Here is a 6,756-nt window from a genome sequence, read left to right on the forward strand (position 1 = left end):
CCCTTGCTCCTTTGAATGATCAAAGCCATCCATAGTGTCTCTAGGGTAGGGAATACCCTCACATAGGTGGAATTTTGGACCCATACACGTGGATTCACGTGGATCGTCAAAAGAAGTAAGATGAACGGTGAATTGACTTTATACAATGGGCCACATAAGAACCGACCAAAACTACTCATTCCTGACTGGATTTTCGCCAGGATTTCATTGAACGGTGTGGATTTCCTATCTGAATTTAATCATGGCCCCCGCCAGCAGCACAACGGAAGAAATTCATTTTTTCTTTCTTCTCTGTTTACGCAAGAACAGAGCCTGCGGACGATCTCTGTGGGCCACCATCATGGTCCAGATGACTGATCTGGACCGTCCATGAGAATTACGAGGGCCATACCACTCATGCTTAGGTGGCAAAGTTTCAAAAGGTCCCGGAGATCCATTTTTTATCGTCCAAAAGCAAGATGGACGGTGAATGGATCTAGTACCATGGGCCTTGCAGAATTTGAATAAAACACACCCTTCCTGACCAGTTTTTCGTCAGGAATCCAATGAACGAAGTGGATTTCTCTGAAGACATCATTATGGGGCCCACCGAACACGTCAGCGCAACTTGCGTAAGGTTTACGCGCGTCCGAAAAATCTGAATTTTTCGTGGAGTTACGTGACCCAGAACGTGATCAGATCAGCGATCCAAACCGTCCAATGGGAGCCCCAACCAGGTTTATCCCTATCCATGATGGAGGATGCAATAATCGGGATGATCAACATCCGGATTTTCGGTCCAAAAGAAGCTTTTTTTTTGTGCATTACTTGTTGCGAGAACAGAGTTGGCGCTGTTGCTGCGTAAAGAGGAGGGCGGAACTGACTCTTCCAGGGCGCTGGACAGCTATAAGAGGAGAGAAGAAACAGAAGAAAAGGGGGAGAAGAAGAGGAGGAGAAGGAATTTTGGCAGGGACGTGGCTAGACGATTGCAAGAGCGAGAGATATCCGTTTTTTTTCCTTTTTCTTTTCCTTTTATTTATTTCTTTCCTTTGATGTTTTTTTTCTTTGGTTCTAGCATGATTATGCTAGGCTAAACCTCTTAGCTAGGGCTAAGAGGTGAAGCCTGTAGCGAGATGGGAGATACTATTTCATGCATTTAATTTAATTTTCTGAACTGAATTTGATTTTAAGTGATTATTAAAGGAATATTTTCTTAGTCTTTAATGGTCTGTTGTGACTGAAATTACAATGGGTTTGCAATGGCTTTGAATATTTCTTTTCCCATTTTGATGTTTATGACGTCAGGAGGCCCTGTTGTTCACCATCGTCTCCTGGGCATGGTTGGATGATGGTACCCTTCCTAATCTTCATACATTGTTGGTTAGTTGGTAATTAGTTTAATTCTGTGTTTACTTCGTCTCCTGGGCATGGTTTGGTGATGGAATCTATTCTAATTCATATACCTTTCACCTCTTGAAAACTATATCAAAGGAAGTCTAGTTAATTTCCATGATTTCTGAAGCAGGCATAAGATCTCCCTTATCTCTACAAGTGGATCCTCTGAATCCCTAGTTTCCTTCCTCTGAATTCCTTAAGTTTTAGATAATTATTCCTTAAATTCTATTGGACTTAGATTACATCTTTTGCTAGTTCTATATCTAGTTAGTTTCAGATCACGTACAGGTTTCAGTCCCTGTGGATTCGACCTCGGTCTTACCGAGTTTATTACTACATCACAACCCTATACTTGGGGAGTGAACAGTATAGAACTAGCAAAAAGATGTAATCTAAGTCCAATAGAATTTAAGGAATAATTATGAAATAATTATCTAAAACTTAAGGAATTCAGAGGAAGGAAACTAGGGATTCAGAGGATCTACTTGTAGAGATCAGGGAGATCTTATGCCTGCTTCAGAAATCATGAAAATTAACTAGACTTCCTTTGATATAGTTTTCAAGAGGTGAAAGGTATATGAATTAGAATGGATTCCATCACCAAACCATGCCCAGGAGACAAAGTAAACACAGAATTAAACTAATTACCAACCAACCAACAATGTATGAAGATTAGGAAGGGTACCATCATCCAACCATGCCCAGGAGACGATGGTGAACAACAGGGCCTCCTGACGTCATAAACATCAAAAGGGGAAAAGAAATATTCAAAGCCATTGCAAACCCATTGTAATTTCAGTCACAACAGACCATTAAAGACTAAGAAAATATTCCTTTAATAATCACTTAAAATCAAATTCAGTTCAGAAATTTAAATTAAACGCATGAAATAGTATCTCCCATCTCGCTACAGGCTTCACCTCTTAGCCCTAGCTAAGAGGTTTAGCCTAGCATAATCATGCTAGAACCAAAGAAAAAAAACATCAAAGGAAAGAAATAAATAAAAGGAAAAGAAAAAGGAAAAAAAATGGATATCTCTCGCTCTTGCAATTGTCTAGCCACGTCCCTGCCAAAATTCCTTCTCCTCCTCTTCTTCTCCCCCTTTTCTTCTGTTTCTTCTCTCCTCTTATAGCTGTCCAGCACCCTGGAAGAGTCAGTTCCGCCCTCCTCTTTACGCAGCAACGGCGCCAACTCTGTTCTCGCAGCAAGTAATGCACAAAAAAAAGCTTCGTTTGGACCGAAAATCCGGACGTTGATCGTCCCGATTATTGCATCCTCCATCATGGATAGGGATAAACCTGGCTGGGGCTCCCATTGGACGGTTTGGATCGCTGATCTGATCACGTTCTGGGTCACGTAACTCCACGAAAAATTCAGATTTTTCGGACGCGCGTAAACCTTACGCAGGTTGCGCTGACGTGTTCGGTGGGCCCCATAATGATGTCTTCAGAGAAATCCACTTCGTTCATTGGATTCCTGACGAAAAACTAGTCAGGAAGGGTGGGTTTTATTCAAATTCTGCAAGGCCCATGGTACTAGATCCATTCACCGTCCATCTTGCTTTTGGACGATCAAAAATGGATCTCCGGGACCTTTTGAAACTTTGCCACCTAAGCATGAGTGGTATGGCCCTCGTAATTCTCATGGACGGTCCAGATCAGTCATCTGGGCCATGATGGTGGCCCACAGAGATCGTCCGCAGGCTCTGTTCTTGCGTAAACAGAGAAGAAAGAAAAAACGAATTTCTTCCGTTGTGCTACTGGCGGGGGCCATGATTAAATTCAGATAGGAAATCCACACCGTTCAATGAAATCCTAGCAAAAATCCAGTCAGGAATGAGTAGTTTTGGTCGGTTCTTGTGTGGCCCATTGTATAAAGTCAATTCACCGTTCATCTTACTTCTTTTGACGATCCACATGAATCCACGTGTATGGGTCCAAAATTCCACCTAGGTGAGGGTATTCCCTACGCTAGAGACACTATGGATGGCTTTGATCATTCAAAGGAGCAAGGGGTGGGCCCCACTGAGTGAAACCGGCGGACCCACGTCCGCTCGCTATGAGAAATAAGTTTGGAGAAGAAGAGTCGGTCAGCACTTGCTGACCGACTTTCGGATGTTTGGTGCACGCCCGGTGCACCTGCGTACCTTGCACATGCACTACATGTATGGGTCCCACAGAGATGTTTGTGAGAAATCCGCTCCGTCTATCCATTTTGTCAGCTCATTTAAACAGTTGAGACCAAAAATGGAGAATATCCAGATATCAGGTGGGCCCCACTTAAGGTTTTAAGGGGCTAATCTATCCGTTGGGCCACTTCCACAGCGATCCAATGGCTGATTTTTGATTTGTACGGCTTATTTAAAATCTTCAGGCCATATATAAAGTTTCGAGCTGAACGGATGGTGGGAACCCTGTGATCTTGTATTCTGGACACTTTTCAGGCCACTTGAGCTTCAATTCCTTGATTTTCTTGGATCCTTTGCGTGCAAATCTGTCGATCTTGGTCTCCTAGGGTCTGTCGCTTGCCTTGGTGACTTCAGACTGTTAAATCCATACTTTTAGTACCCTTTTCCAGTCCAAGCTCGTGAATACGCCCTGCATTACAAACATGATTAAATCAGGCCGTTAAACAATACTATGTTTGTAAATCCTGGCAATAACTGAGGTCTGATATACAATATTCGATCCTCAACAGCACTTCGGTTTGTTTTCTATCACGTGCAGTACACGTGAGCGTGCCAAAATTGATAAAGTAACTCGATCCAAACCGATTAACTTCAATCCCAAGTGCTAAAATAAGTAAATACGTCTAATATGAATGTATGTGACCATATTTTGAGAAGGCTGGTTGCTTACTCAATTACTTGCAGATTTTTATGTAATAATTAGAAGGTGGGATTCTTTCTCTGAAGATGGGTTACTTTGTGCCTTCCACAAGAAAGGACTTCATCATACCATTTCAATCAAACAAAATGACAAACCTAAAATCGGTCACTAGGAGCAATTACAAGAATGCGTCTCTTGAAAGAAATGCATGATATTGGGTAGAGAACAAATCCAATGTATGAGCGTAGATTTAGATTACAACTAAAGATTATAACTAGAATTACCGCTGCTTGATTATCGCTACTCTTAGGATAAGCTGAGATAAAGTAAATTAATAAATGTGCTTGGTTTGATTTATAGATGATTGGTTTTTTATTTTGAGTTGAGTGATTGTTTTCCTGTTGAATTCCTCTTGTATTTATAGAATTCTATTGCAACTTGTTCTTTAATATCCTTATTCTATCACTACAATGGTTATAGTAGTCGAAATGCATCTCTCTAGGTCATTCTTTTATTACGTTTATTATTATTATTATTATTATTATTGTTTCTCTTCTACTCTAAAGTCTATTTCTCTCGGTACCCTTCAACTACACATTAGCCGCATGCCACCAACTTTTGGATGTTATATATATATATATATATATATATATATATATATATATAGAAATGGTATTATACGGTCGAGCACATGCAAGCTTAATATAAGGTTGAGACGTGTCTTGTATTCCAACCGTTCGATGACAAATTTGAAAACTACACCAAGAGATGCTATTGCTTTAGGAAAAGTCAAAACCAATAAAACCGGCATTACGTAATCGTCATGCAGATTGGGATGCAAGTAGATTGCGTGCCATGAACAGGTAGTCGTCATCAAGTTTTGTGGGCCCACCATGATATATATACTATATCAACAACATTTATTCTTTTGGAGAGATCATTTTAAGTCATGAGCCCAATAAAAAAAGCATATCCAAGCTAAAATGAACTATATCACAGATAATGATGCCCACTGTTGAAACCTTCTTAAGGCCCACCATGATATTTATTTGTTGTCCAACGTATTCATAATATTACACAGACTGGGATGAAAGGTCAAAGCAAGTATAAGCTTGATCCAAAATTTTAGGGCCCCAAGAATTTCTGCATGCTAGGCATTCAATCCCCACTGATTTTTATATCGTGGTCCACTTAAACTTTAGACTTGCCTCATTTTTGGGCTAATGCCCCAAAATAATCTCTCCAAATGGGTGGACAGTGTGGATATAACACTAAAATCATGGTGGGGCCCATAGAACTTAGTGACTACAACACAACGGAGGAGATTTCCTTCTGGCTTGAAGTTTTTTGCATTAGGAGCCTAGGCGGGGTTCAGCGTGATGTTATGATAAATCCATCCCGTTCATCCGTTTGATGATATCATTTTAGGATATAGGACCAAAAATGAACCGGATTCAAGACTCAAATGGGCCACACGAGAGAAAACAATGGGGATTGAACAACCACCCCTAAACATTCCTATAGTCACAAAAATTTTGTATTAGGCCAGGTGTTTTTAGTTCATCCTAGTGGTTACCTTACAAATAGTTTGGATATCATATCAACATCAAAATGGAGCCGATGAAGGTCTTAACGGCAAATGTTTCTTTCCAACGCATTGTTGTCAAAGCTTTTGGCAGGAAATCCGCTTCGGCTCGTGTCGATAGTGGATTCCGTGCAGCCCCACCCAAGTCAATGTAGCTTTACCATGGCCCACCTTGATGTATGTATTCTATATCCACACCGTCCATCTGTTTTTATATATCATTTTAGGATATGAATCCGAAGTTGAAGCACATCCAATTCTCAGGTGGACCATATCATAAGAAACTATAGTGATTGACAATTAATGGGGCACATAAGTTTTGATCAAGCTGATATATATATATATATATATATATATATATATGGGAAAAGGTACTATGCGCTCGGCCTCACGATAAGCTCCCGTGAGGTCAAGCTGTGTGGGCCCCACCGTGATGCATGTTGACCATCAACATCGTGCATTTGATGGGTCCCCTCTAAATTATGGGATATCTCAAAAATCAGCCGTATACGGAACTCAGGTGGGCCATACCATCTAAAATCATGTGAAGACACCGTTAAAACATATAAAAGCATTTGGTGGGGCCCACCTGAGTTTTGAATGCTGCTGAAACTTGGTCTGAACCCTCATCCAAGTGGGACACACATAATGGATGGGCTTGATTTGCAAACCACATCTCGATGGGCCCAAAAAATGTTATGAATGTTTTAATGGTGCACGGCCCCTCCCCACTTCTGTATGTGGTGTGGCACACACAAGTCACGGATTGACTTGATTTTTGAGACCTAGGCCTACGATGGAATGGTGCATCTGACTAATGGGGTAGATGTTCGAAACGCATCACGGTGGGGCCCACACAACTCGACCTCATGGGACGGACTGTGAGGTCAAGCACATAGTACCTTTTCCCTATATATATATATATATATTCACTTCATCTAAGTTTATATGACCTTATCAACAGGTTTG

The sequence above is a fragment of the Magnolia sinica genome, chromosome 2 (assembly GCF_029962835.1).
Source record: "Magnolia sinica isolate HGM2019 chromosome 2, MsV1, whole genome shotgun sequence".
Lineage (NCBI taxonomy): Eukaryota > Viridiplantae > Streptophyta > Magnoliopsida > Magnoliales > Magnoliaceae > Magnolia > Magnolia sinica.